The sequence below is a fragment of the Lutra lutra genome, chromosome X (assembly GCF_902655055.1).
Source record: "Lutra lutra chromosome X, mLutLut1.2, whole genome shotgun sequence".
NCBI classification, from domain to species: Eukaryota; Metazoa; Chordata; class Mammalia; order Carnivora; family Mustelidae; genus Lutra; species Lutra lutra.
Genome location: NC_062296.1, coordinates 56,329,184 through 56,357,181, shown reverse-complemented (window position 1 = coordinate 56,357,181; position 27,998 = coordinate 56,329,184). Strand labels below are relative to the sequence as shown.

The 27,998-nt window shown below is 41.7% G+C and overlaps 1 protein-coding gene across 2 annotated transcripts in view; it reads left to right on the top strand.

Moving 5' to 3' along the window:
* The window catches only part of CLCN5 (chloride voltage-gated channel 5), a 157,705-nt gene that overhangs the window by 17,573 nt on the left and 112,134 nt on the right, over positions 1 to 27,998 (top strand). Inside the window, exon 4 of one of the 2 annotated variants that reach the window (XM_047715401.1) lies at positions 8,186 to 8,312. The exons of the other annotated variant lie outside the window; for it this stretch is intronic. The gene's annotated coding sequence lies outside the window, so the exon portion shown is untranslated. The remainder of the gene's footprint in view (positions 1 to 8,185; positions 8,313 to 27,998) is intronic. 2 annotated transcript variants of the gene reach the window in all.

Here is a 27,998-nt window from a genome sequence, read left to right as displayed (position 1 = left end):
TTTTTAACCTCTTTAACCTTTATTTTCAAAATTTCAAGTAATGTGAAATTGAACCCCAGCATTGAGTACAGTCACTTTTATATTCTTTTGGCAAAGCAATAATGATCATATCGGTAAGGATGTGTTGTCTCCTGCTTCTGTGAACACCTTTAACTAATTGCCAGATGAATTCTAATGCCTGCTTTATAACATTTTTTTCTGTAGTTGTTTTAAACTGCTTTTAAAATATTATGATTTGACTTTTTATGATTTGACAGCTCCACAGATACTGTAAAAAATACTTGAGGGACGGCAACGTGTGTGTCCCTCTATTCTTCCTAATGCCTTGGAGACACACAGGAAATATTTATTAATTTGATTTGACCAGTTCATACAGCACAATAAGACTGCTTCTACTTTTGTTTTATACATTATATTTTGTTAATATGGTCTCAAATAGCATTGGGTTTTTGGTAGCTACATCTTACTCTGAGCTCATAATGAGCCCAAGGCCTACTTTGTTCTCCAAGTATTTGTCTGTCTCTCTCTTTTTCTTCTTCTTAAAAAACAAACAAACAAAAAAAAAAACCTTTCTGTCTTGGCTTTTACTCTTTTTAAGCATTAATGTAGTTAAATTGTTATTTCTTGTTCCTCTTGTTAGGTTTAGCATTATCATACATATTTCATAAATATCTTTAAGTAATTAAAAAAATATTGCTTGGTGTATTAGTGTTCTGTTGTGGCATAATAACTGGCCACAGATTTAGTGGCTCAAAACAGTACCCGCTTATCTCAGTTTCCATGGGTCATGAGTCTGTCATGGCTTAGCTGGGTCCTTGCTCAGTTTCTCAGGCTGCATTCAAGGTGTTGGCTGAGATCACAGTCTCATCTGAGGCTTGGCATCCTTTTCCAAGTTTACGTAGCTGTTGGCAGAATTTAGTTCTTTGCGGTTGGAGGATGAGGTTGGAGGATGGCTCCTTGAGGCCACCTGTCGTTCCCTGCCACAATGGCCCTCTCCGTTGACACTTCCAGCACAGCAGCAAGGGATGGAGTCTGTGTCACGCTGGCAAGAAGGAATCCCATGCGCAGTGGTCTCGCCTTACCTGTGGTTATGCCTTCTGTGGTTCCAGTTTTCTGGGATCAGCTCAGTTTGGAAGCACATGATCTTCTTTCTGACATGTAGCCATAAAGTCAGTTCACCTCCTTTCATCTCATCCTGTAGGCATGTTGTCATCTCAGGACATCACAGGATAAAAGGGGTAAGTGTAGTACAGTAAGATATTTTGAGAGAGAGCACATTCACAAAACTTTTATTGTTGTATGTTGTTATAATTGTTCTTTCGTTATTATTAACCTCTTATTAACCTTATTATTAACTATTAACCTCTATTGATACATTAAACTTTATCACAGGTATGTATGTATGTATAAGAAAGAATATAGTATATATAGGGTTTGGTACTATCCATAATTTCAGGCATCCATTGGTTTGGAACATATCCCCCATAGATGAGAGGGCGGACTACTGTGTACACTCACACACACGCCTAATCATGGGGGTAATCTCGCATTGCCATTGCTGTATTCTGTGGGCTAGAAGCTAGTTACAAGGTCCCTCCACACTCAAGGCAAGGGGATTATACAAGGGCATGAACACAAGGAGGTGGGCATTATTAGGGGTCACTATTAGTGTCTGATACACTTGGCATAGAGCTGAAAGAGGCTAACTGAAGACTTAGCAGCTACTATTAATCCATTAATGGACACTCACTGGGTAAGTCTGTCTCTAGCAGCTGTGACTGTCACTTTACTGTCATCCAGCAAATTTCTTTATCTTGCTTACAAAGATGTAATGAAGAGATGATGTTCAGTAATCTGCTTAAAGTCATCATGTGGGGCCTTTGAGATAGAGAGCACTGGAGCAGGAGTAGAATTGTGGAGAGGGGAATTTCAGTTTGGATGCCTATAAGTATCCAAGTATAGATTCATATTCTCTGGGTCTGGGGCTTAGGAGAGGGTTTGGGCTTAAATAGAGATTTGGGACTCTTTCGTGTATAGATGGTTAATGGAGCCTAGGGTATATGTAGAGTGTGAGAGAGGAAAGGTGGAGTTCTGGGGAAATCCAGGTACTCTGAGTGATTCCCCTGACCTTCAACAACCCCCCAAAAAGGAAGCAAATCATCTAGTTTCAGAGGAGAAGTTGGCTTATTTTTGTTTGCTTCTGTCTTCCTTTTTCCTGTCATCTGTCTGTTCCAGGTACTACTTATCCCCTTAGCCCCATTTTCTCCTGGTATCTTCCTTTCCACTGGACCCATTTGCTAGCCTGGCCATAAACATGTGATCTCCCTTTGCGGCCCCCTAGCTACCAATACCTGTCTAGCTAGCCACTTAACCTTTCTGGGCCTCGATTTTCTAAGATTGAGGGACATGACGTAGGGAGAAGGTTATGATTTTTAAGTAGCCTCTTTCAGATCTGAATTGTCTTGCCATGTTATGTTCTCCCCCTTTCCCTTTTTGGTTCTGTTGACAGTTCAGTTCCTTTTTGAAACTTCCCTCCCTTGGCCACAGAGTTATTGTACTCTCCTAGTTCTCTTTCTGCCTGCTTCTCCTGCTGCTTCTTTGCTTTTGCTTTCTTCTGCCCGCTAATTCTTCCCATATTTGGGAGTGTCCGCTTCTTTGCCTTTTCTTTATATTCTCTGCCTCTGAGATTTCATCTTCTCTCCTGGCTTTAGCTTTTTTGGTTTTTAATTATAGAAGTAATACACAATTACATGTTTATCTTGAAAAGATGATATAGAAGCATCTTGAGCAAAAAGTGAAAGTGTCCCTTCAATCTCCTCCTCACAGGTAACCACCATTGATCATGCTGGTGTACTTTCTTCTAGGGGTTGAGTCCCAGACCCATAAATTGAGCCCTAAACTGTAGTTTTTTTCATCTGTGACTGCAATCAAGATACCGTTATGCCTCGCTCTCAGCATGACAGATTTAGTTAGCTGAATGACTTTGGGCATGCAGTTGATGTGATTCTTTCTGTGGTTATTTCTATTCTGTGGTTCTTTTGTGTCTAATATGTATTTCTTTCTGTGTCCCCATACATTAAAGAGTAGATCTTCCCTATATGTTTGGGTGATCCTATTATTTTATGGCTGATAAGTTCTCAGTTGGCTTGTATGAACAGACCCAAGAAAACAGAATAACACTGTCAAAACTTGAGATGAAAGGGTGGTTGAATAGGCATAGGGCCCAGTCATTGGGAAGCAAACTTTGATCAGTAAATTAAAGCCAGGGTGCTACCATTAAAGGACTAAATCATGGGCTTTAAAACTTAAATATCTTAATCTAAAATATTAGCTGCCAGTACCACTGTTTGTGTGGAAACATTTTGACTCTGTAAAAGATGTATGGATAATCTCTGCACTGTAATGGGTCACTTTACAAAATTACTGGCCACTATATGTATACTAACAGCAAATTAACTGGAAGGGTTATGCCTTTTGATGGTCCAGATTGCTAATGGAAGTTGATCACTCCATATCCTATTAACGAGGCTGTGTGACCAGTAAGGATGCACCGAAAATTGCAGGTCTCTGTATAATCTTTTTTTTTTTTTTTTTTGGTCTCTGTATAATCTTAATTACAAAGGTGTTTAGGGTATCCGTGTTGGGGGATCCATAGTAGCGGTTCTCACCTGGGAGCAGTTTTGCCCCTTCGCAATGTGTGGAGGCATTATTGGTTGTCACAACTGTGGGGGATGTTACTGGCTTCTAGTGGGTAGAAGTTGGGGAAGCTGCTAAATATCTTAAAATGCCCAGGCCAGTGCCCCTCCTCCCTGGACAAAGTTACCTGACCCAAGATGTCAGTGCTGCTGAAGTTGAGAAACCCTGCTCCAGGGCATTTGGGATTGGGGGGAGATCCATGGAGGTGGTCACTGATGCCCCTTTGTGTTTATGCTGATATCCTGTAGTTCTTAACTTCGGAGGATATGATGATTGGATCTCAGTGACAGCAGCATAAATATCACGTAGGTGAACGTTACTTTTCTAGGTATTTTAATTACTTGGTTATTAATGGAAATTATCTCCAAACTTTGTCCTCATTTTTTTTTTTAAGAGGAGCTTATCGCCAGAACACTTAAAGAGAGAAAAACAAGAATGCTAACACCTGATGCAATTTCATCTTGAGTTATTGCTCTGGCGTACTCCATTTTAATTCTTAGTCCTGAATATTACAAGTGACTTTATCTTAAACTGAGATTATAGCTCTGGAGTTTAAATGGGTTGTCCGAGGTCATATATTGATTGGATCATAGAACCTGGTCTAGAAATCAGATTTCTTGATTTCTAAGCCATTGTTCCTTCAATTCTGCCATTGTTTCTATATTGCTGTTTCTCTGCTTTGAGTCTCCTGAAGAGCCGGGTCAAGTATGTCAAAGATTATGTGGTCTCAGGTGCTGGGCATTTTGCAGATGTATGCAAGAATATTCAATCTTACTGGTCATCTAAAACAACGTCAGCAGCAACAGCAAAAATAACCCAAAATAAGCAAAGTGAAACTTCAGGAGTCCTACCTTTTTCACCGATTAGCATGGATGCAGTATGACAGCAAATGGGGGACAGAGCCTCAAGGAAGTGGTAGGGGTAAAAGGGTGTTAGCATAACACAGCTGGATGGCATTTCTCATAGCTGCCATTTTGAAGAATGTTGCCTTTTGGGTCAACTCCCAAACTCCATTTGGCTTGCACTTTGGAATCTTCAGTGGGAAAAAAAAAAAAGATTTTCCATTGCTCCCAGCTGCCCTGCATGGTTTAATAGACAACTGTTTGAAAGAGAATAGAAGCAGCATTGATTTATTTCATGAGCTTGGAAAATACGCTTTGTGTCTTCATGTGCTCAGTTTCTTCAACTAGTAAATGGAGGATGATGATGATGAAGGTAGTTGATGTTCATGGAGGACTTATAATTTTCCAGGTACTATTCTTAAGCCCTTTTATGCATATTATTAAAATTCAGTACAGCTCTATAAGGTAGATGCCGTTTTTCCCATTTTTAAATTGAGGACGCTGAGGCAGAGAGGTTAAGGTACTAGCTTTTATAGCTAATAAACAGAGCCTGCTATGAATCGAGGTATGCTGTTCATGAAAAATACACACCAGATTTCAAAGAATTAATATGACAAAAAGAACATATAGCATTTCAGTAATTTTTAAAGTATTGATTACATGTTGAAATGATAATGTTTTGGGTATATTGGGTTAAATGAAATTTATTTTTAAAATTAATATTACCCTGTTTCTTTTCACTTTTTAAAAAAGATATTATTTATTTATTAGAGCAAGAGAGTACAAGCAGGAGGAGCAGCAGAGGGAGTGGGAGAAGCAGGCTCCCTGTTGAGCAGGAAGCTCAATGCAGGACTTGATCCCAGAACCCTGGGATTGTGACTTGAGCTGAAGGCAGATGCTTAACTGACTGAGCCACCCAGGCACCCCTCTTTTCCCTTTTCTTAATGTGGCTTCTGGGAAATTTAAAATTACACACATGGCTGGCGTTTTTATATTTCTTTTAGAAATGGCCCTTGTTTTATCAAGCTCCTGGAGGTGGGTGATCTCTTGCCCTATTGTGTAGTTGAGATTAAAAGCTGAGGGAGGTTTAAAACTTAAATCTTTAGGCTAAAGTTTGCCGCTGTGGTCAGTGAGTGTCTAAGGTAGACATCAGGCCGATTCTCTAATGCTTGCTTTATTCAGAGGTGGGGAGGGAGTGTGCTTTTAAACATATATAAATTCAAAAATTTCAATCTTGTACACATCTGTTGAATAACTGTGTAAGACACTTGATAATGTGGCTCAGATAAAAATCAGTGACTTGGACTTCACCATCAAGGAGCTTATAATCTAGAAAGAGAACATGTACACACTTGACTCTACATTAAATCATATGTAATGAGTGGTAGAAACAAAGCACTTGGAATCCTAAGTGAACAAGAGGCCATTTGCCACTACGGTGAGGAGGAGGGAAGGTATGGGAAGGAGGTGACATTTGAGCTGGTTGGAAAAAGATGGATAGGATTTTAATAGAGGTCCCCTCTGTATTCAAAGGGACTTGCAGAAATAGGGGACAGGTCATTGAGCTGGCATGGTTTTCTGCTTGCCAAAGGAAAGCTCTGCATTGTACAAGAGGGAGAGAGGCCTGATACATTGAAATGGAGATTTTTAAGGACCCATTTATGTTGTTATGCCTTGCACAGCAGACCCCTTCTTGCATATACATACAAATTTCCAGTCATGAAACGGACTACTTACCTAAGTCTTTCTGATTTCTGATCTCCTGGATCAGCCAGGCAGCAAGTGTCGCTTAAGCACAGAGCTTGTCCCTATACATATGCTTTCAGGTATGTATCGGCAGGCAGATAAATTGTTTGTGAACTATGGTTACAGTGGGCCAGCCTTGAAATTAGCTCTAACGTGAATTTATTCTTCTAAGTTGTTGTCTGATATCTCGAGCAAATAATTATAGCATGGGAGCAAGAAGTACAGGGGCAGAAAGAGTCCAGAAATGTTGTTCTAACAGAAGATTCTCCACCTTGAAATGGAGGAAGTGGAAAAAATACTCTCCTCACCCCCCACCAATACTACTATATTGAATTCTGACCTTTCTTTCTACCTGCCAGTTCATTCATCAAATTGATTGGTTTAGGTTTGTGTCGAAGTCATTTGGCATGAAAAGACTTTGGGATATTACTTTCAAGATAAAATCCAGAAAGGAAAGAACTCTAGAGCCTTAAGTATGGGGACTGCGGACTCTGTACTTGCAGTGCCTTTGTCTTCTAGGTGGATTTTTGTTTGTTTTATGCTAATAGAGTTTTGTCCCATTAATGTTGAAGATGCTTCAGTGAGTCCTGCTTTCAGGAGAATATCATACAGTTCATTGGCTTTTCTTTTCCTAGAACCCTGAAGTGTTAAAGCTACAAAGGGATGCTCTTGTAGAAGGTTATGAAGTCCCTAGAAATGATAATCCATCTATCCTCTTAAAAAAAATGTAAATGTTCGTACTATAATCAGGAAGAAGTGGGGTTGGGGGAGGGGGGATTGTGAGCCTACAATTATTTCTTGTCTCTGGCTTCACAAATGTCGGGAACGGACCTGTTTCTCACAGTAATATTTATGATTTTAATGACATTTAAATCTTGACTCCATCTGGCATTTCTTTTGGGATGAGCTAAAGTAGGGGTGCCTGGGTGGCTCAGTTGGTTAAGCATCTGCCTTCAGCTCAGGTCATGATCCAGGGGTCCTGGGATTGAGACCACTGTCAGGCTCCCTGCTGAGTGGGGAGCCTGCTTCTCCCTCTGCCTGCTGCTCCCCTGCTTGTGTGCGCGCTCTTTCTCTCTCTCTCTCTCTCTCTCTGACAAATAAATAAATAAATAAAAACTTAAAAAAACCCAACCCCCCCAAAAAACAAAAAACGAATTCCACCCCCAAATGTCACCCCTCTTGTTTTATAAGTGGGGAAAGTGAGCCTTAAGTTGTAATTTATCCGGAGTCACTGGGCTGGCTAGTGGTAGAGCTGTTTCTTTTGACTGACAGACTAGTGCTCATTCTTTTGAGATACATAGATTTGGGCTTGACTTTGGGGTCTGGTACTAACTGACCTTTCACTGGGTATGTAAAACCAGTCTCTGCTGATTAGACAGGAGAATCCTGCCTACCCATCCGCCCCTGCACACTACCCACTGTTTCACCCAGGGGGCTGCATTTTCTAGGTTCTGCCCCTTGTGGTCAGGTCAGACTTCATCCTCGTGCTGCAGCCTGGCTGTTGCCCATGTTTATAAAGCAGTCAAAACTTTACTGCCTTTTGTATCAAATTCTGCTTTTTAAAAAAAAGGCTTATTTATTTATTAGAGGGGGGATGGGCAGAGGGAGAGGGAGGGAAAGAGGGAGAGTGAGAATTTTAAGCAGACTCCCCCTGAGTGCACAGCTTGCCACCCGGCTCAATTTCAGGGACCCATGAGCTGTGATCTCAGCCAAAATCAAGAGTCGGACGCTTAACGGACAGCCTCCCAGGCGCCCCACAAAGCTCTGCTTCTTAAACTCCAGCCAGAACCCAGGAGATGGGAACGCAAATGTCTGTAGAAACGCAACAAAGCCCTTCCCAAGATGAGTACTCTAACTCCTGAGCTGTGGAGCCTTCTCTTCAAAGCACTTTTATTTTACAGGATTGGCATGTTTGTTTGAAGGCTTCTGACAAGCTGTTCAGACAGTACCCGCTCCCAGCTCCCTTGAGATGCCATAAACGTGGCCATTGGTAAAAGTCTGAAATAACTTGGCTGCTTCTGAAAACAGGTTGCTTATTTTCATGACCTTGGTTTATTTTCCTCTAATTTATTTCTCAGACATTTATCTAGATTTGACTCAGCGTTTTATCATCTGTCTCTTCTTTTAACCACGTACTGCATATTCCAAAGATAGTTCAAGTTAGCGACTATTAAACTGACTTTCAACCTGGCAGGTTTCATTCTCTTTTTAATCTTTAATGAAGGAAAACCCTACTCTGTTTCCCCAGAGGTAGACATCTCAATTTATGTGGTTCAAGCAGAGAAAACCTGTTAATTAAAACTGTCAAAGCTTAGTGAGCTTTGAGATGTCAGTGTATGTTGCATCAGTCGATGGGGAAGGGCTTGGGATAGGAAATAGTTCAGAACACTTTTGTGATTTGGTTATGATGACACTAATCTTCTGGTGGATTTTCAAACTGCAGATTTTGGAAGCCAAAACTGACCCAGATGTGTCTAGAATTGAGCTGCTATCTCCATAGTCTGTCTTAGCTCTATTAATGCTGTTGTTGTTAATGCTTTCACTCTCAAACAGCCTATTTTAGGGCCTTATAGTTAATATTTTCTGTTTGTTTTTCTTTGTCTTAGTTGTTTTCAGCGTATGGCCTTTGTAGACTGAATAGGCAACAACGTAGCTCATTTTATAACTATACATGTGGTATTGTGCCCCCCCCACCCCACCCCGGCCTCTTAAATCTAGGATAAAACCAACACTGTGGAAGTATGGTGAAAAATACTCTGCAGGAAAAAGCAAAGGAGAGCAGAAGTTTAGGGAATCACATAAACAGCCATTACAAGACTAAATATAGATGTGGAATAAAGATTTTGGACAGCAATGTCCCTTACCTTCTTAGTAAACTATAAATTTTTAAAAATGGTTCTTCTTCAATGATGTGGAGGGAACTAGAGGGTATAATGCTAAGCAAAATAAGTCAGTCAGAGAAAGACAATTACCATATGATCTTTCTGATGTGAGGAATTTGAGAGGCAGGGTGGTATGGGGGGCAGCAGTCATGGGGCTGGGGGTAGGGAAGGAAAAATGAAACAAGATGGGACTGGGGAGAGAGACAAACCATAAAAGACTCCTAATCTCAGAGAACAAACTGAGGGTTGCTGGGGAGTGGTGGGGAGGCATAGGGTGGCTGGGTGATGGACATTGGGGAGGGTATGTGCTATGGTGAGTGCTGTGAAATGTGTAAGCCTGATGATTCACAGACTTGTACTCCTGAAGCAAATAATACAGTATATGTTAATTAAAAAATGGTTCTTCTTTTTGTTTTTGGACCAGAGCCATACCACTTCTAGGAGGGTATCAGTTTGTGTTTCCAGTCCAAACCAGCCCAGCCTCCAAGATTCCTAGAATCCTGTTATCTTAGGTTTGATCTAGTGCAGCTGCTGACTCAGGCTAGCAGTCTGCTCAGCCTGTAGTGGCCTTACTGGGTCATCGTTTCTGTTACCCCACAAGTTGTGGTTCTCGAGTGGGGCTGCCTGAATTTGGATTCTGGCTCTGACACTTGACTAGCTGTGGTTATAGCCTTGGGCAGGTTATTTAACCCCTCTGTGCATTAGTTCTCTCGTCTGCAAAATGGGGATAATGGTACCCACCTTATAGGACTCTTGTGAAGATTAAGTCAGATAATGAATCCTTATTATGTTTACTAGCACAGTCTTGTTGCTGTTACCGTTACCGATATTCCATTGACATGAAGATTGAAATGTTCGAAAATCCTTCCTTATTCTGAGCTGCAGTCTCTTTGTAATTGCTAACCATTGTGCTGCCCAGAAAAAAAATCTACCCCTTCCCTGACTGGCCAGCTTTCAGGTATTCGGATAGGGAAGGAGACAAGTGTGAAAGCAAACCAAATTGTGAAGCGTCGTGCTATCTACAATGGAGTATTTAGTATTAGTATATCATGGTCTATATTGCAGTTATTATCTAACCTGTCCCTTCCACCTGCCACATCTCATCTTTTCCAGGGTAAATATGTTGGGTTCCTTCTAGTGTCTTTCACCTGGCAGGATTTCCAGATAACCATCTTAGTTGCCTTACTTGGGATAGAGTCTCCTTTCTTCATGTTTCCTTTAAAACATGGCACCTAGGACTTGACTTGGGCCTGTATATGCAGTGAGAATCATGCAGAGCTTAGTGATAATGTAATATTTACCTCCTTCCTCCCCTCCCTTAAAAACCTATACTTTGTTAATGAACTGGAGTATTGTGTCAGTGAAGGGAATATTATCATTCTTTTGGCTAAAGGCCCTTTTCAGATGAAGTCCCATTAAACCTGTTGAATATTTTAAAAACAGCATTCACTTATTTTTTTCACCAGATAGTTTTTTGGACCCACTTCTTTGTGCCAGGCACTGTGCTGGGTGCTGGGGAATACAATGGTGGGTTCTACCTTTGTCTCTGTTATATTTAGTCCCCGACTAGCCTGTTGGTATTTTTGGATTCTAGTTCTATTTGAAAACAGATTCACTGGGTCTGTATTGTATATCATTCACGAACTTGGTGAACATGTGCTCTCTGTCTTCTTTAGCTTGTTGGGTTAAAAATGGCAAGGCAGTAGTGCCAAGTACAGAGCCCTGAGATGAGCAACTGAATCTCAGTTGTACCAAATTGCCGTTGGTATAATCCATAAAGCTTAGTTCAGATTGTGTGTAGGGGTGTGTGTGTGTGTATAGCTGTATGGAGTTTTAGCACATGTGTGAGTTTGTGTAACCACACCATCAGGATACTCAATTTTACCATCACTACAAGACTCCTGTGTTCCACCCCTTTGTAGCCACATCCCTTCCCCCTCCTCATGCCTACTCCCTGACAGCTGTTGGCCGTCTCTAAAATAATGTCATTTCACAAATGTCACATAAATGGAATCATGCGATATACATCCTTTTGAGATTGGTTTTTCTCACTGAGCACAATTTTCTCAGGTTCATCCAAGTTGTATTTATCAGTAGTTTGTTCCTTCTTATTGCCGGGTAGCCCTCTCGTAGCATTCTTTTTGAGTTAAGGTTATTCTGTCAGTCATGAGTCAGCCTGCCTGTATAACAGTGCAGGGCACGTCTCACTGCTTTAGATGCATGTGTTTTATGGGGAGAAATGTCTTCAGTGACTTACTGAAGCTCAGAAACACTTAGTTGACAGCATTCTCTCAATCGATGCATCTTGCTACCTGATCACAGCTCATAACCACCAGCTGAGCACTCCACCGAAGATGGGTTGTTGTTGTTGTTGTTTTCATCAAGATCATCAGGCTTTGATTTCTGAGCTGTCTTAGAAATGTCTGGGTTTAGAAAGTTGGGCTGTTGTCAAACTACAGTCTTCCTTCAGTTTGGTAGTGGGCCATGATTTTTCAGAGATTACCGGCAGTGGCTTCTCGATCAGGAATGTTGGTTATCTCCGTAACACGGGGTATCCTTGATGGGGGCCCATGGGCCCACATTCATCTTCAGCTGCTTGCTGTTCTCAATATCTCAGCATCTGTTGGGCCCCGAGGAACTATTATTCATGTTTATGCTACCGTTTCCAATTTGAAAATTATCCTTGTGATTTAAGTGGAGTAGAAATAGGAACCCAGTCATCTCACTGGTGGTGTTGCTTGCTTGCTTGCTTGTGCTCTCTGTCACCTGTTCGCATATATCTTCTATTTAGGGTCAGTGATCTTACCTTGAAAAATCCAGGGTTGCTGTAGCTACATTAGTTCCTGTAGCCTGCCAGCCGGTTTCCTGTGTCGCTCCATTGTGTTCGTTAGCTGTTTCTCCTTCTTTTTCCCCCTCCAAGATCATGGAGAATTGATGATATTATGAAAACTCCCCTCCCCCCTCACAGATGTTTTATTCTTAAACAGTAGTCCACTGAAGAGCCATTGTGGTCTCTTGTAGAAACTTTCACTCCCAGTATCTGGGGAATATCTTGGTACCTATCACTTTTTTTGTCCTTGGGCATTGCTGAATAGTAATTGAGACGACATGGCCCTATTTCCTAAATTTTCTTTCACTTCTACTTTTACCAGTCAGTTCTTCTTTCTTGATGAAACTCTATGTTGTAGTTCCCCTTGCTACTTCCTTGGCATCCTAAAGGATGAAATGTCCCTTTGTAAGTTCAGCACAGCCCTGTCCGTTTCATAGGCATAATTTCTCGTGGCTGACACTCCCTTCTAATATATCCTGTGCTTGGTCATTCTTTGGTCAATCAAGAAATGTCCATATATCCTCAACCCTTTTTCGGGATCTCTTTGTCTCGATGACGCTATTTTTTTCACAGAAGCTGCTCTTTGTTGTAATTTCTCAGCCTCAAAGCTAGCTTTGGGTGCCAGGACATTGTTCATCAACTTTCCTTTCTCCTTATTCTTTAATGTACGTGCCATCAAGTATTATGCTGACTCTCTCCACTGGTGTAGACCAACCTTTGGGTTACTTGCTCACATTCTTTGAGGCCTCTGGCACCTAGGTTAGTATTCTGTGCTGTCCTGACTCCTGGCATCGTCCTAGACCATGTCAGCAGCCACACGGGTATATCACCAGATGCTCCCACATAGCACTTCCTGGAACTGGAACTGTTCTACTTCTGATATTTCAAACTCTGAAATGCAGCTTTTGACAATGTCTCTCTAGCCCTCCACATTGCCTGTTCTCTTGCTCTTACCTCATTGACACTTCCCATTCCCTTTTCTTTTCTTCCTTGACTCTCAGTCCTCTCCTGCCTCGACCGTCTCCGGGACTCAATCCGCCATTTCCCACCCACATTCAACTCAGCCGGCCATTTGATATTAATCCCCACCAGTATCCTCAGTTCCCTTATGCCCCTCTTGTTTCCCTGCACCTGCCCTGCCAATCCCCAGACCTAGATGGACTTTAGCATCTGTTTTCTGCTGTCCCGTTCCCAGGCTGCCGAGTGGTACTCAGGGAAAATTGTCTCACCATGCTGATTATATCCATGACCAAATTGTGATTTCTGACCACAGCTGGATCCTCAACGGCTGCTCACTAATCCTTTTTTACACATTCCTAGTTGGTTCCTTTTCCAGTTTCCCACAGCATCTGTTGCATTTTCTTGCTATACCCCCTTGGTGCCCCAATTTAGCCCTCTACATCCCCAGCTCCCCTCAGCAGATAATGTAGTTACATACTTCCCCGAAAAGATAGAGCCCATTGGTTACAAAGTCTTCTCTTTCCCTCAGAAATGCTTATTTCCATGGCTACTTTTATCTTCATTTTTTTGGTATTGTCTTCTCCAAGGCTAACCCATCTTTTTGCATATCCCTGGATGCCTCTTTACAGATACTCTGTTCCATTAATCTCTCCTTTCTCTCTCTCATATCTTTAGTACTTTCTCCTCAAAGAGCTCCTTTTCTTCTGTCTATAGACATACCTCAGAATCCCTCTTCTACCTACTTCCCAAGCATCTTTTAATCCTACCATCGTCATAGACTAATGGCATATTTTTTATACTTCATCTTTCTGTTGTCAACTTACAGAATTTGCCTTGTACACCCTTCCCTCTATTAAAGACTGACCTTTCGTAGTTCAACAGGGACTTCAAAATTCAGATTGGGTGGATTGGATGCCCTGCGATACAGAAAACAGAGGAGGGAATGGTCTGTGTGTGTGTGTGTGTGTGTGTGTCTGTGTCTGTGTGTCTGTGTGTGTGAATGTACAGATATATGTACATATATACACATACACAGAGTTGCCCATGCCTGTTTAAGAGAGGAAAAGAAGTATGAGGGAGAGGGATATAATTCAATACTGTACCTTTCTTCTGTTCCATGGAAGTTCATAGCATGATCTAATAGCATCACTTCTTTCTCTTTGCTTTTATTCTCAATCAGCTGTTATTCACCATGTTTTCACCATCTGGTTTGTTGAAGTCCATAAGAAAGTACCACCATTTTACTATAAGTGGTGACGATGATGATGATGATATTGTCCACCTTTTGGGTGCCCACTGTGTATCGCATCCTGTGATAAATACTTAAATGCATTATAACCTTTCATCTTCATAAAAGCTTAGTGGACTAAGTATTCTGATACCCATTTTATGGATGGGCCAATGAAAGTTCAGAAAGGGTAAGTGTTTTAGCCAGGATCACATGCCCAATGAGAGGCAGCACAGGGAGTTGAGCCCTGGTCTGCCAGGCTTCAAATTTCTCTTTTTACTCCACTTTCCTGCCTCCTGTGATCTAGTACCAGGTGCCATCTCACTAGCTCTTGGTGTTGGTAACTGTGAGATCATATTTGCTTTCCTGTGTTGCAAGTACCCTGTGACTTTGTTACTGTTCCTCTGTTAAATCCGTCTGTGGACTTCTTCAGCCCTAGGAATGACTTTGAGCTCTTTTGTCCAGTTTTCTACTGAAGAATAGTAGGTATCTCTTCCACTCTGGTTTTTCTTTCTGTGTCACATTTAAAAAAAAAAGATTTTGTTTGAGAGAGAGAGAGTGAGCGACAGAGAGGGAGAGAGAACAGAAGCTAGGGGAGAGGTTGGGGGGAGGGAGAAGCAGACTCCCCACTGAGCAGGAAGCCTGAAGTGGGGCTCCATCCCCGGACCCTGGGATCATGACCTGAGTCAAAGTCAGATGCTTAAAAGACTGAGCCACCCAGGCACCTCTCTGTGTCACATTTTTATTGGTGGTATTTTTACCCTTCCATTAACCTTTTTCTTTGAGTCCCTATTCATCATGTAATGAGTCTGTAGAAAAATCATTTTTTTTTCCTGGTCTGTATGAAATTTTCTCTATCCCTTGCTGCTGGAAGTCCATCATTCTGAGATCTTAAATAATTGTCCAGAAAACCACATAATCTAAGTAGCAAGATATTCTTTGCCCGTATCTTCCCTTCTAGTCAAAAGTTATGACCTTCAACAGGAGGAAGGGGTGAAAAGCTTCCACAGTGCCCCTGAAGTGTTCAGTTTTCTACCCAGGCTTTCAGAGTCTATAGATACAGTCCAGGTTCTTCTTGGTTGTATGTTTGTTCCCAGAGCTAAAAATTTGCAGGACTAAAAATAAACTAGAAGGTGGGTAGCATGCATGTCCCTCTCAGTGAAAGAGTCAAAAATGTCCAGGATGGGAGAATCAGCTGGGACTGAAAAGAAAAAAAAAAAAAAAAGGCAGCCGTGATGTCACTTAGGAGGACAGACACAGATAAAGACAACTGCAGACTTAACAGGAAACACTGTTTCTCCCAAAGTCATGCAGGAGCTGTAAAAAGCCATAAAGACACCCCCTTTCAGTGACTACTGCTTTCTTGTCTATGACGCCCCACACCCACTGAGCTGTATGTCCCTCTGTTACTGGAGACTCCCAATTTCTGAGCTTGCCTTGCCTCAGAACAATAGTCAGTCTCTAGTTCATCCCAGCTTCGAATCTTGCCTCAGAGATAATAACCAATCCAGAACTGACCTCTGCTTTCCTTGTATCTTCCTCAGAATTATTCAGCAGGAACCACAAAGATACTTCCTTCCTCCCATTGGTTCCTTCCTTTCATGGTTCCTCTGGACTCCCTTCCCTTATGATGAGTAAATAAATGTGACTTTGTTAGACTACAGGCTCGTCCTTGGTGGTCTCTGGCCGATTAAGCTTTAAATGTCACTCTCACCTTGAGAGAACGTCCCCAAAATGAAAATTTAGCCTATTTGATAAGTTCAAGCCTAGCCCACTTCCATATTTCCTGCCTTGAGGATGAAGGCCCCACCCCCCTCCCTGGCTCAGCCCAGGAAAGGTGCTGGTAACAGAGTAATATGGTGCCATCTTAGCTTAGCGGCAATAGCGTGAGCTAAAACCCCAGTATTAGAACAATATTAGGGGCTTGAGATACCCAGTTCAGTACGATCCATGGTGGTGAAAGGGAGACAGACTTAATGAGCAGCCAGACAGTGACTCCAGAAGGAGGTGAGCAGTGAAAGAAATGAGGGACATTCGTTGGCTTGAAAGTTATTTTTAAGGAAGTGTTTGAGTTGGGGTGGGTTAGCGGGACAAGAGCAAGTACTTCTGGGTAGAGCAGAATGTCTTGTGTAGAAGGAAGGAAGGCAGAATGAATGAAGAGTCATGTTGGAACAATAGCCCTTCTCTTTTGAGATTGGAGAAACAAGGAACGAGAGAGCTTGCATTTGGTGACCTTTCTTCTCAGTGAAGTGTATGGTTGGAGGGCTGGGGAGAGGCTAATTGCAACTGATGGCCATCAGAGTAACATAAACCTAGGCTAGAAGGGAGGAGGAACAGTAGTGTCTAGCAGTACCCAGGGCAGAGTGGTAACTACTTGGCGGCGGCTTTATTAGTTGCCTGTGGGGAAGATGCGTTCACCTTCTGCTCACCTGGCCCACTCAGAGCAAGCAGGTACTACTTTCTGCTTGACTCTGGTCTTACATTAAGAAAAAGGGACTACAGGGGCGCCTGAGTGGCTCAGTGGGTTGAGCCGCTGCCTTCGGCTCGGGTCATGATCCCAGGTCCTGGGTTCGAGCCCCGCATCGGGCTTTCTGCTCAGCGGGGAGCCTGCTTCCTCCTCTCTCTCTGCCTGCCTCTCTGCCTACTTGTGATTTCTCTCTGTCAAATAAATAAATAAAATCTTAAAAAAAAAAAAGAAAAAGGGACTACAGTTTCCGTCCTTAGAAGGGATCTCAGGACAAATATTACAGACCAGGTCAGTATTGTCCTCGAAAGAGAGATGACAGGTGAGTTCTGTCAAAGTTACCCTGAAGACCTCTGTGGTTTCCCAGTGAGGCCATTTAGAAGAGGGCCCACATTCTTCCTGTTTGTGGACCATTCAGTCTTGCCTTTTTTCTAAATAATTTTTTTTTTTCTAAGTAATCTCTGCACCCAGCGTCGGGCTCGAACTCACACCCCAAGATCAAGAGTTGCATGTTCCGCTAACTCAGCCAGCCAGGTGCCCCAAGTCATGTTTTTTAACTAATTATCATCAGAAAGTGCTAAGGAATGCCTGCGTGGCATCTTCATTTTGGCTGAAGGCAAAGCGGTAAACTAGCACCTTTCTTACCTTGGGCAACTTCAGTGAAGTTGGCTAACTGGTTAGGTGGTTAGGCTGTACTTCTTTTGAGTTTTTTATTCCCTATTTGGATGTGATGCATGTTGCATTTTTAACTCTGACTTTAAAAATGATAGTATTAAGTATGGTAAATTTGCCATGGTCTAGAAGAAAAAAAATATATATATATTTAAAGATTTTATTTACTCATTTGACAGACAGTGATCATAAGTAGGCAGAGAGGCAGGCAAAGAGAGAGGGGAGCAGGCTCCCTGCTGAGCAGAGAGCCCGATGCGGTACTCAATCCCAGGACCTTGGGATCATGACCTGAGCAGAAGGCAGAGGCTTTAACCCACTGAGCCACCCAGGAGCCCTAGAAGAATATTTGTTCCATAACCATTTATTGAGCACCAGCCATGTGCCAGAAAATGTGAAATGATGTTTTGAATAATTGAGCTGCTTTTCTTCAAGTCAGAGTGGCAAACTATTTACAAGTTAAGTTCTTTAGAAAGAGCTGTCAAAGGAGAAGTAGTTGAGAGAGGACACCGTGAAAAGAAACTTCATTAATACCATCCAAATGTGAAGTAAAATCCGTGTATTTTAGCAAAAGGTGTGACTTGAAATAGACTTTCCAGTTCTAGTTTTAGTGAACAGGTAGCAATTTAGTGCCAGGCTCTATTCTAAGCATCTTACAAATATTAACTCATTAATCCTCACAACAGCCATTTGAGGCGGATACTATTTTCAGTCCCATATAATAGATGAAGAAACTGAGTCACACAGAGGTTTAGTAGCTTGCCCAAAGTTAACAGGGCTGTTAGGTCGTGATGTTGGGATTTGAATGGGGCAGTCCGTTTCCACAGTCCGTGCTAGCTGTGCTGAGCTGCAAATAGGTTCTTTCTTGAGGGACTCATAAGGGTAATTTGTTCCAGTGGATTTGTCATGCCCCCTGAAATCCTGCTTATGCAATTGATGTATTTATCAAACTCCTTTATCCCTATGTAAAGATTTTTCTACCCAACTCTAATCCAGATTATAATGAAGTCTGAGTTAATGGTATTTATTTTTCAGTTTTGTTATTTTTTGCTATGTTTTTCAGTACTCATTCTGTGCCAGACACTTGTCTCCAGGTCTCATTCTTTCAGCCATCACACTGTTCAGTTCCTCAAGCCCTCCCTTCCATTGTTCCCTCAACAGTAGATTCCTACGGCTCTCACGCGGAATGACTCTCTTGAGTTAGTGTATTGGTGACCCAGTCTCCAGAGTTCAGGGAAAAACCTGAACATTTTAGTCCTTGTGTCTAAAGACTCAAGGACTAAAAATTGTGTCATGTACAACAAAATATATGTGCTGTCCGGGCCCCCTGCAGTGGGATTGAAATAAATCAGTCACGGCCAAGTGTTGCTCCTTCCACTTGGAAGGTGAACACATGAAATCCTCTTCCTCCTCAGCTTAAAACCAGGAGCATCGAAGTAGCAAAGGGGCTAAAGAATCTGCTTGGGCTTGATCTGATGATTTGTGGGATTCTGTTTGGCCTTGAGAATATGTGATTTTTATCTATTTTTTATCAGCTTTATTGAAACATGGTGACATACAGTAAATTGCACATATTTATAATCTACAATGTGATAGCTTTTGAAATATATATAGACCTGTGAAACCATCACCATAATTAAGATAAACTGTCCTTTACTTCCAAGTTTCTTTTCAGTCTTGTGTCTTTTTTCTTAAGATATTATTTATTTATTTGAGAGACAGAGAACATAAGCAGTGGGGAGTGGCAGGCAGAGGGCGAGGGAGAATGGGGCCCAATGCATGACTCGATCCCAGGACCCTGAGATCACGACCTGAGCTGAAGGCAGCTGCTTAACCGACTGAGCCACCCAGGTGCCCCTTCCCGGTCTTTTCTTAATTCCTCCCTTTTACCCTTCTCAGCCAGCCACCAGCCAGTCTATCACCAGCCAATTTCTATCACTATGCAATAGAAATGTTAATTTGCATTTCTTAGAGTTTCATGTAAATGGAATCATATAGTATGTAGTGTGTGTTGTTTGGCTCCTTTTGTCCAGCATATTTATTTTGAGATTCATCAATGTTGTAGGTATCAGTGCGTTGGTTTTTATTGTTCTGTAGTATGGACATACCACAATTTGTTTCCCTATTCCCCTGTTGATAGACACTGGAGTTGGAGTTGTTTTTGGTTTTTAGCTGCTATGGATAGTGCTACTGTGAACATTTGTGAGCAGATCTTTTTATGGCCATATACTTGTATTTCTCTTAGGTAAATAGCTAAGATCAGAATGACTACATCATACAGTAAGCGTATGTTTAACTTTATTAAGAAACTGCCACCCCATTATCCAAAGTAGTTGTTGATGGGAAAAATGGCAGAGTCAAAGACTTTCAGTTGCTCCTTATCCATACCAATGCTTGATGTGGCCAGTGTATTTAATTTTAGTCATTCTAGTAGGTGTGTAGTTGTATCTCACTGTAGTTTTAGTTTGTCTCTTACTTTTAACTTGTGTCATATATTTTTTTAAAGATTTTATTTATTTATTTAACAGACAGAGAGAGATCACAAGTAGGCAGAGAGGCAGACAGAGAGGAGGAAGCAGGCTCCCGGCTGAGCAGAGAGCCTGATGCGGGGTTCGATCCCAGGACTCTGAGACCATGACCTGAGCCGAAGGCAGAGGCTTAACCCATTGAGCCACCCAGGCGCCCCCTTGTGTCATATTTTAAGTGTTTTTTTTTTTTTGTTTTTTTTTTTAATACACAGCGTATAGTGCATAAGTTCTTGCTTTTTTAAAGTATATATCTGCCTTTCTTTGGTTTGTTTAGACTATTTACATTTTATTTTTATTTTTTAGACTATTTATATTTTAAATATAACTCTTCATACAATTCACCTGTTTGAAGTATACGATCTAATAATGGTTTTTTTAGTATGTTCAGAGTCGTGTGGCCATCACCACAATCTTATTTTCGAACACTTTCATCACCCTGAAAGAAACCCTGTATCCATTAGCAGTCAGTCTCACTCTCCTTTCCCCCACACCAGCCCTACGCCAGCCCTAATCTACTTCTTGTCCCCATGTATTTGCCTATTCTGGAAATTTCTTTTAAATGGATTCCCACAGTGCGTGGTCTTTTGTGACTGGCTTCTTTGACTTAGTATAATCTTTTCAAGGTTCATCCATGTTGTAGTATGCGTCAGTCCATCACTCATTTTTTGGCTGAAAATTATTCCATTGTGTAGATATGCCACATTTTGACAATTAGTCGGTGGACTTTGGTGGTGTTTCTGCTTTTTGGCTATTATGAATAATGCCGCTATGCACATTCACATGTAAGTTTTTGGGTGGCTATATGCTTTCAGTTCTCTTGGTTGTATACTGAGGAATGGAATTGCTGGGTTGTGATGTAATTCTGTTTACTCTTTTGTGAAACTGCCAAAATGTGTGTGTGTGTGTTTTTCCTAGAGCAGCTGCATCGTTTTCCATTTCCAGCAGCAATGTACGAGGGTTCCAATTTTAACACATCATTGCCGGCACTTGTTATTGTCTGTCATGGGATGTCCCTTCCATTTATTTAGATCTTGTTTAATTCCTTCTAAAAATGTTTTGGAGTTTTTGGAGTACAGATTTTACACTTCTTTTGATAAAGTTATTCCCAAGTATTTTACTATTTTTGATGGTATTATAAGTGTAATTTTTTTCTTAATTTCATTTCAGCTTGATCATTGCTAGTGTGTGAAAATGCTGTTGATTTTTTGTATGTTGACCTTGTGTTCTGCAGCCTTGCTGAACTCATTTATTAGTTCTAATAACGTTCTGGTGAATTCCTTAGGATTTTTCTACATACCCGATCGTGTCCCCTGTATTTACAGATAGTTTTATTTCTTACTGTCCAGTTTGGGTGCCTTTTATTTATTTTTCTCCTAATTTTCCTGACTAGGACTTCTAGTAGAGTACTTAATAGAAGTGGTAAGAGTGTACATCTTGTCTTTTTCCTGATTTTTGGGAGGAAGCATTTGTTCTTTCACAATTAATTATGATGTTAGCTCCAGGTTTTTTTTGTAGTGGGTCTTTAATCATGTTGAAGTTCTCTTCGACTCCTAGTTTATTGATGGTTTTATCAGAAAAGACCCCAAATAGCCAAAGCAATCTTGAAAAAGAAAAGCAAAGCTGGAGGCATCACAATTCCAGATTTCAAGCTATATTACAAAGCTGTAGTCATTAAGATAGTATGGTGCTGGCACAAAAAAACAGACACATTGATCAATGCAACAGAATTGAAAACCCAGAAATGTACCTATGACTATAGGGTCAACTAATCTTTGACAAAGCAGGAAAGAATAACCAATGGAAAAAAGTCAGTCTTCTCAACAAACGGTGTTGGGAAAACTGGACAGCTATATGCAAAATAAGAAAGTGGACTACTTTCTTACACCACACACACAAAATAAATTAAAAATAGATTAAAGACTTAAATGGAGACAGGAAACCATAAAAATCCTAGAAGAGAATATAGGCAGTAACTTCTTTGACATTAGCTATAGCAACTTCTTTCTAGATATGTCTCTTAAGGCAAGGGAAACAAAAGCAAAAATAAACTCTTGGGACTATACGAAAATAAAAAGCTTCTGCACAGCAAAGGAAACAGTGAAACTAAAAGGCAACCTACAGAATGGAAAAAGATATTTGCAAATGAAATATCTGATAGTGGGTTAGTATCCAAAATACCTAAAGAACTTATAAAACTCAACACCCCAAAACTGAATAATTAAAAATGGGCAGAAGACATGAACAGACATTTCGCCAAAGAAGACTTCCAGATGGCCAACAGACACATCGCTTATCATCAGGGAAATACAGATCAAAACTACAGTGCAGTATCACCTCACACCTGTCAGAATGCCTAAAATCAACACAAGAAACAACATATGTTGGTGAGGATGTGGAGAAAGGGCAATGGGAATGGAAACTGTTGCAGCCACCGTGGCAAACAGTATGGAGGTTCCTTAGAAGTTAAAAACAGAAATAGAAAGGTCCAGCAATTCCATTACTGGGTGTTTACCCAAAGAAAATGAAAATACTAATTTAAAAAGATATGTGCACCCTTATGTTTATAGCAGCAGTATTTACAATAGCCAAGATGTGTAAGCAGCCCAATTGTCCATTGGTAGATTAATGATAGAGAAAATGTGAGATCGATCTATCTATCTCACATAGAATCTTACTCAGCCATAAAAAGGAATGAAATATTGGCATTTGCAACAATAAGGATAGAGCTAGAGAGTATTATGCCAAGTGAAATAAGTCAGAGAAAGTCAAATACCATATGATTTCACTCATATGTGGAATTTAAGAAATAAAACAGATGAGCAAAGTGAAAAAGAGAGAATGGCAGACCAAGAAGCAGATTCATAACTATCGAGAACAGACTGATGGTTTCCAGGGGGGAGGTAGCTGGGGGATGCATGAAATAGGGGATGGGCATTAAGGTGTGCACTCATGATGAGTACAGGGTGTTGTATGTAGTGTTGAATCACTATATTGCACACCTGAAACTAATATTACACTGTATCTTAACTAACTGCAATTACAATAAAAACTTTAGAAAAAGGTTGTGGCAGCCTCTCCCGTAGGAGTGAGCTGGGGTGAGGGTGATTAGGGCCTGGCATTCTTGGCCTGCTGCACCTGGAGCAGAGTTCCTGCCTGACAGGTGGGAACTGGGTAAGGGAGGGGAGATTTGGTCTTTTTGGCTGTGCCTGATGGCGATACAACTTCTGCATCACCAAGGGGCAGGGGTGATGAGAAACACCAGTGACCTGCCCCTCTTGGGGTGAAACTGTAGCCTCAGACTGGGAGTGGAGAGGGGAAGGAGCCCCCATCTTCTTGGCTACCCAGGGTAGAGCCTCTGTAACACGGAGCTGAGATTTAATAGATTTTCCTCAATGTATGTGTCTCTATTTGCTGATTGCCCTTAGGACCATTTCCAGAGACTTTAAATGATTGCTTTAAAAATAATTTTTACCAGTTAAATTGTTGCTTTGCTGGGGAGAGAATGGGCCAAGCTCTTTACTCTGCCATTCTGTAGGTCCAATGGTTAGACCTTCCAATTAAAAAAATTATCTGGAAATAATTTCAAACTTACGGAAAATTTGCAAAAAAATTAATAGTACAAAGAACACCCTTGTACCCTTTACCCAGATTCACCTGTTGTTAACATTTTTAACTCCATTTACATGCCCTGGTGTGTATATGCCTATGTACACATATTTTCTGAGCCACTTGAGGGTGAAGTACGTACATCATGGCCCCTTACCCTAAGTAACTGAGTGTATATTTCTTAGGAGTAGAGATATTCTCTTGCATAATCACAGCGTAATTACCAATTTCAGTAAACTTAATATTGATTCTTTAACCTACCATGGGAATTCTAATCTTCTGTTTTTATCTAATGCTTTCTCCCTCTGTTTTTGTATGTGTTTTATATTCCATATAATATTAATACAGTAGTACGTACATGGGAGTCCATGCTTGAATGCTTTCTTCCTGATAGACCTGTACCATAAAAAGATTTGTGAAGCAACCAATCCAGTTTGACAATGTGCTTTCATCATACTGGCTCTGCTGATCCTACCACCACCTTGTGACATAAGCAAGATATATTTCCCCACCTATATCAAATGTGAAGAAACACTGAGGAATTCACTAAAGATATAAGGCTTTGCAAGTGTTAGACCTGGGCCTCAAAGTCAAGATTCTGACCCCAGAGCCCATATTCTTTCTACACCAAATGACCTTGTGGGTAAGCTCTCAGCTGTCTCCATGTGACTCTCCTGCTTGAGAATTCTAAAGCAATTTAAAGTCATATGACTCTCAAACCTGTGCCAGGTGCTTCCAGTGAATAGATTTAAAGACACTGTGGCTCAATGAGGTCAAGTGGTTGTCTTTTCCTACCCACACTGCCCCTCTGCCACTGCCCTAAGCAAAGTAGGGAAAAGGAAATCTTACTGCCATATCCCTTCCTCCTCTCAAAATGACCCCCACATAGCCTCAGAGATGTTTGGCTTGGTTGCATAACAACATGTATATGGCTCTTTACTGATCCCAAAGCATTTGAATACATTCTTTCATTTTAGAGCCACAATAGCCTGTGAAAGTGGGACCCCAGGGTGATGCGTGTGTACCTTCATTTGAGCAGCGCTTCTTTGAGGGCACTGACCCTTGGCCTCAGACCTGGAGCTCATTGTCCCCTCACCAGATTTTCTGGCCATGCCCACAAATTCTTGTCACAGCCAGAGCCAGAGAGACTTTCTCTACAATCAATTTCTCTTTAGTTGAAGGTGGCAGTCTTTGGAGTGGGATATAGAAGATAATCTACTAGGAGGTAGGAAGGAAATAATACATTTTTTTTGGCCATTTCTCTAGCTGTTCTTTCATTCTCTGTATCTTCTTGTTTAATAGCTTTATTAAAATATAATTCACATTCTGTCAGCTCACCCATTTAAAGTGTATGATTTGATGGTTTTAAGTCTACACTGACTTAAGAACATTTGTGTCCTTACCAAAAAAAACCCTGTGCCCATTAGCAGTCACTGTTCATTCTCCTCAGCCCCCAGCCACAGGCAACTGCTAATCTGCTTTCTGTCTCAATAGAATTTGCCAGTTCTCGATATCTCATATAAATGGAATCACACAATATGCGATCTTGTGTATCTGGTTTCTTTCACTTGGCATAATGTTTTCAGGGTTCATCCGTGTCATGGTATGTAACAGAGCCTCCTTCATTTTTGTTGCCTAATAATATTCTATTGTGTGGCCAGACCCCATTTTGTTTACCCATTCACTAGCTGATGGACATTAGGGCTGTTCCACTGTTTTGCTGTTATGAATAATGCTGCTATGAACATGTGTGTGCAAGTGTTTTGGTAGACATATGTTTTCATTTCTCTTGGATATTACTGTGTTCCTTGATTAGCATAAGTGTTATGTTTTCAACTCTGAGAGGAAAAAGAAAAGAGGAAAGTGAATGTGGCTCTTGTGGTGTATAAAATTTTTCTTTTTTGGCTTTCCATGGCTTTTTTGGCTTTTCTTGGCTTTCCCTCTCACTCAGCCCCATTCTATTGCCCTTCCTATTTAGCTAGCTTCCCCCTATCTTCCTGCCTGCTTTTTACCCCTGCCAGGAATGCTGTGAGGTGCAGGGAAACATTTATGTAGTAACATCGGAGTACTGAGTCCTTCACATTGAACTTCATAACAACCTTTTATAAGGTTGGTGCTGTGGAACCCATTTATAAATGAGGAAATTAAGCCTCGGAGGCCAGGTTGTAATGTGTTCAAAATCACCTAGTGATTAAGAGGCAGAAGTGAAATGCGCTCACCTCTACTTGATTCCAGAGCCTGTGCTTTTTCCATCTACTGTCTCTCAGATGATGTACTTATTGAGGTTCAGAGGACAGCCCTTGCTTCTCACTGGAAACAACAAGGTGAATGTATGGAGTGAGAAAAAAGAAGTGAAGATAATGCCCAGATTTCGATGAGACTACATGAATGGGGTATGTGGGAGGTGGAGGGGATGGTGGGAGGATCCAAAAGAAAAAGCTGCTTTGGGGAAGGAAGATGCTGGTGAGTGCTCAGTTTGGGTCATAGAGAAGAGGGGATCTTTCATTAATTTGAGTGGCTTGTCTGTGCCAGGCACAGCGCAGGACACTGGAGGTACACTGAAGACATTGGCCATGGTTCTTGCCTTAATGGCGCTTGTGGGCTTAGTAGGGCAGACGGACAAAAAGTTCTAATCAGGTGTAGTGGGTGTCACACTAGAAGAGAGGAGAAGAATTTAATTCAGGCATCTGCAGAAAGTGCTTCTGTTAGGCTCTGAGGTGAGCAGAATTTCAAAATGGCTATTGCCTAAGATATAAATTGGGGGAAGGACATAGAATTACCAGAGATGGGCAGGAGATAATAAGATGTGGTAGTCCTTCACAAGAAGGTTGAGAGTGGATAATTATTGTTCCCCTCTACTTTCCCTCTTCCTACCAGGGGGAACAGATGATGGCCTGCAGCCCCGTGGTAGGACTGGTAGTTTTCTGACTCTTACGCCTTGTTACCCCCATGCCTTTGAATATGCCACCCGGGCAGTAGCAGCATCACCCGGGAACTCTTGGAAAGGCAAATTCTAGGATCCCATCCCAAAGCCACTGAAGGAGAAACGTGGGCTGGAACTCAGTTCAGTTTGGACAAACCCTCCAGGGAATTCTGATGCCGGCTGAAATGGGAGAAGCACCCCTAAAGTCCACAAGCTGGTTGGCAACAGAGCCAGCACTAGAACCCCAAGAGAAGTCAGAGTGGGAGTGGCTGAGGAGTAATGGTAGAACAGTCCACAGGAAGTGCAGATTTCCAGCCGGAGTGTGGTCACTGGTAGCAGCTATTCCTGAAGGGTGGCTAAATAGGCGAACAGGCAAGGGGAGGTGAGGCTGCTGCTAATAGCTAAGTCTTCTGAAATGGAGGGAGGCGAGGATAATGTCATTAAGTAGCACGCTGGAGTGGGAGGGGTGTGGGGAGGGGGACCCGAAAGCTTTTAGTTTGCAGTCATCTTTGCAGCATAACAGCTTTTTAAAAATTTATCTTTCAGGTTAGGCTTGTGGGGGTAATTTGCCAGTACTCTCATGCCTGTAGCACAGTGGCTCTTACTCTTTGTGTGTTTTCTTGCAGGCTTTGCCCATGTACAGAACGGTTTTACAGGGGAGCATTCTGCTGTCACAATAAATAAAAAGGCGTTTTCAAAGGTTATGCCAGAGCAGTAGGCAGTGTTTTGCTATGGCAGTGAAGGTAAACTTGATCTCATTGTCAGTTTGTTCTGCTTGGGGGCAGGGCGGTTTGGTGGAATTTGAAGTCCTCGGAGAAGCCATCCAGGTGCACTTAGGCTGAAATTTTGGTGATGTGGGAAGTAAACAGCAGAAAAACCCAGCTTCAGACCAGAAGTTTTTTTTGAGCCTCGTTAAGGAAGCTGAGAATATAGAGCTGACAGCTGGGAGGAAGGTCTCCTTTAGGTGTCCAGCTCCCCTGATAAACAGTAGAGGCTCAGGGTGCTATCTCAGAGCCATGCTGTGGATTTCCTTTATTTTATTTGGGTTGATATTTGGATTGAATAGGTTTTTTTTTTTTAAAGATTTTATTTATTTATTTGACAGAGATCACAAGCAGGCAGAGAGGCAGGCAGAGAGAGAGGAAGGGAAGCAGGCTCCCCGCCAAGCAGAGAGCCCGACTCGGGACTGGATCCCAGGACCCCGAGATCAGGACCTGAGCTGAAGACAGCGGCTTAACCCACTGAGCCACCCAGGCGCCCTGAATAGTTTTTTTTTTAAAGAGGATTTTTACTGAGTGGGGGCGGAGGAGAAAAGGATTTTACATCCTTGCCTGTCTTTCGGGAGGGAGAGTTAGAACAGGTGCTGGGGTCAGAGATTTGCTTCCCTAACAAGTTGAGTGTCTTATGGAAATGCTCCCAATGTTGAATATAATTTTTGCTTCTTTAGAAAGTGGTTACTTTGCCCAGATGGACACAGGGGAAGGGAAGGAAAACTAAAATAAGACGAAGTCAGAGAGGGAGACAAACCATAAGAAACTTAACTCTAGGAAGCAGGCTGAGGAGTTGCTGGAGGGGAGGGGGTGGGGGGATGGGGTAACTGGGTGATGGGATGGATGAGCACTGG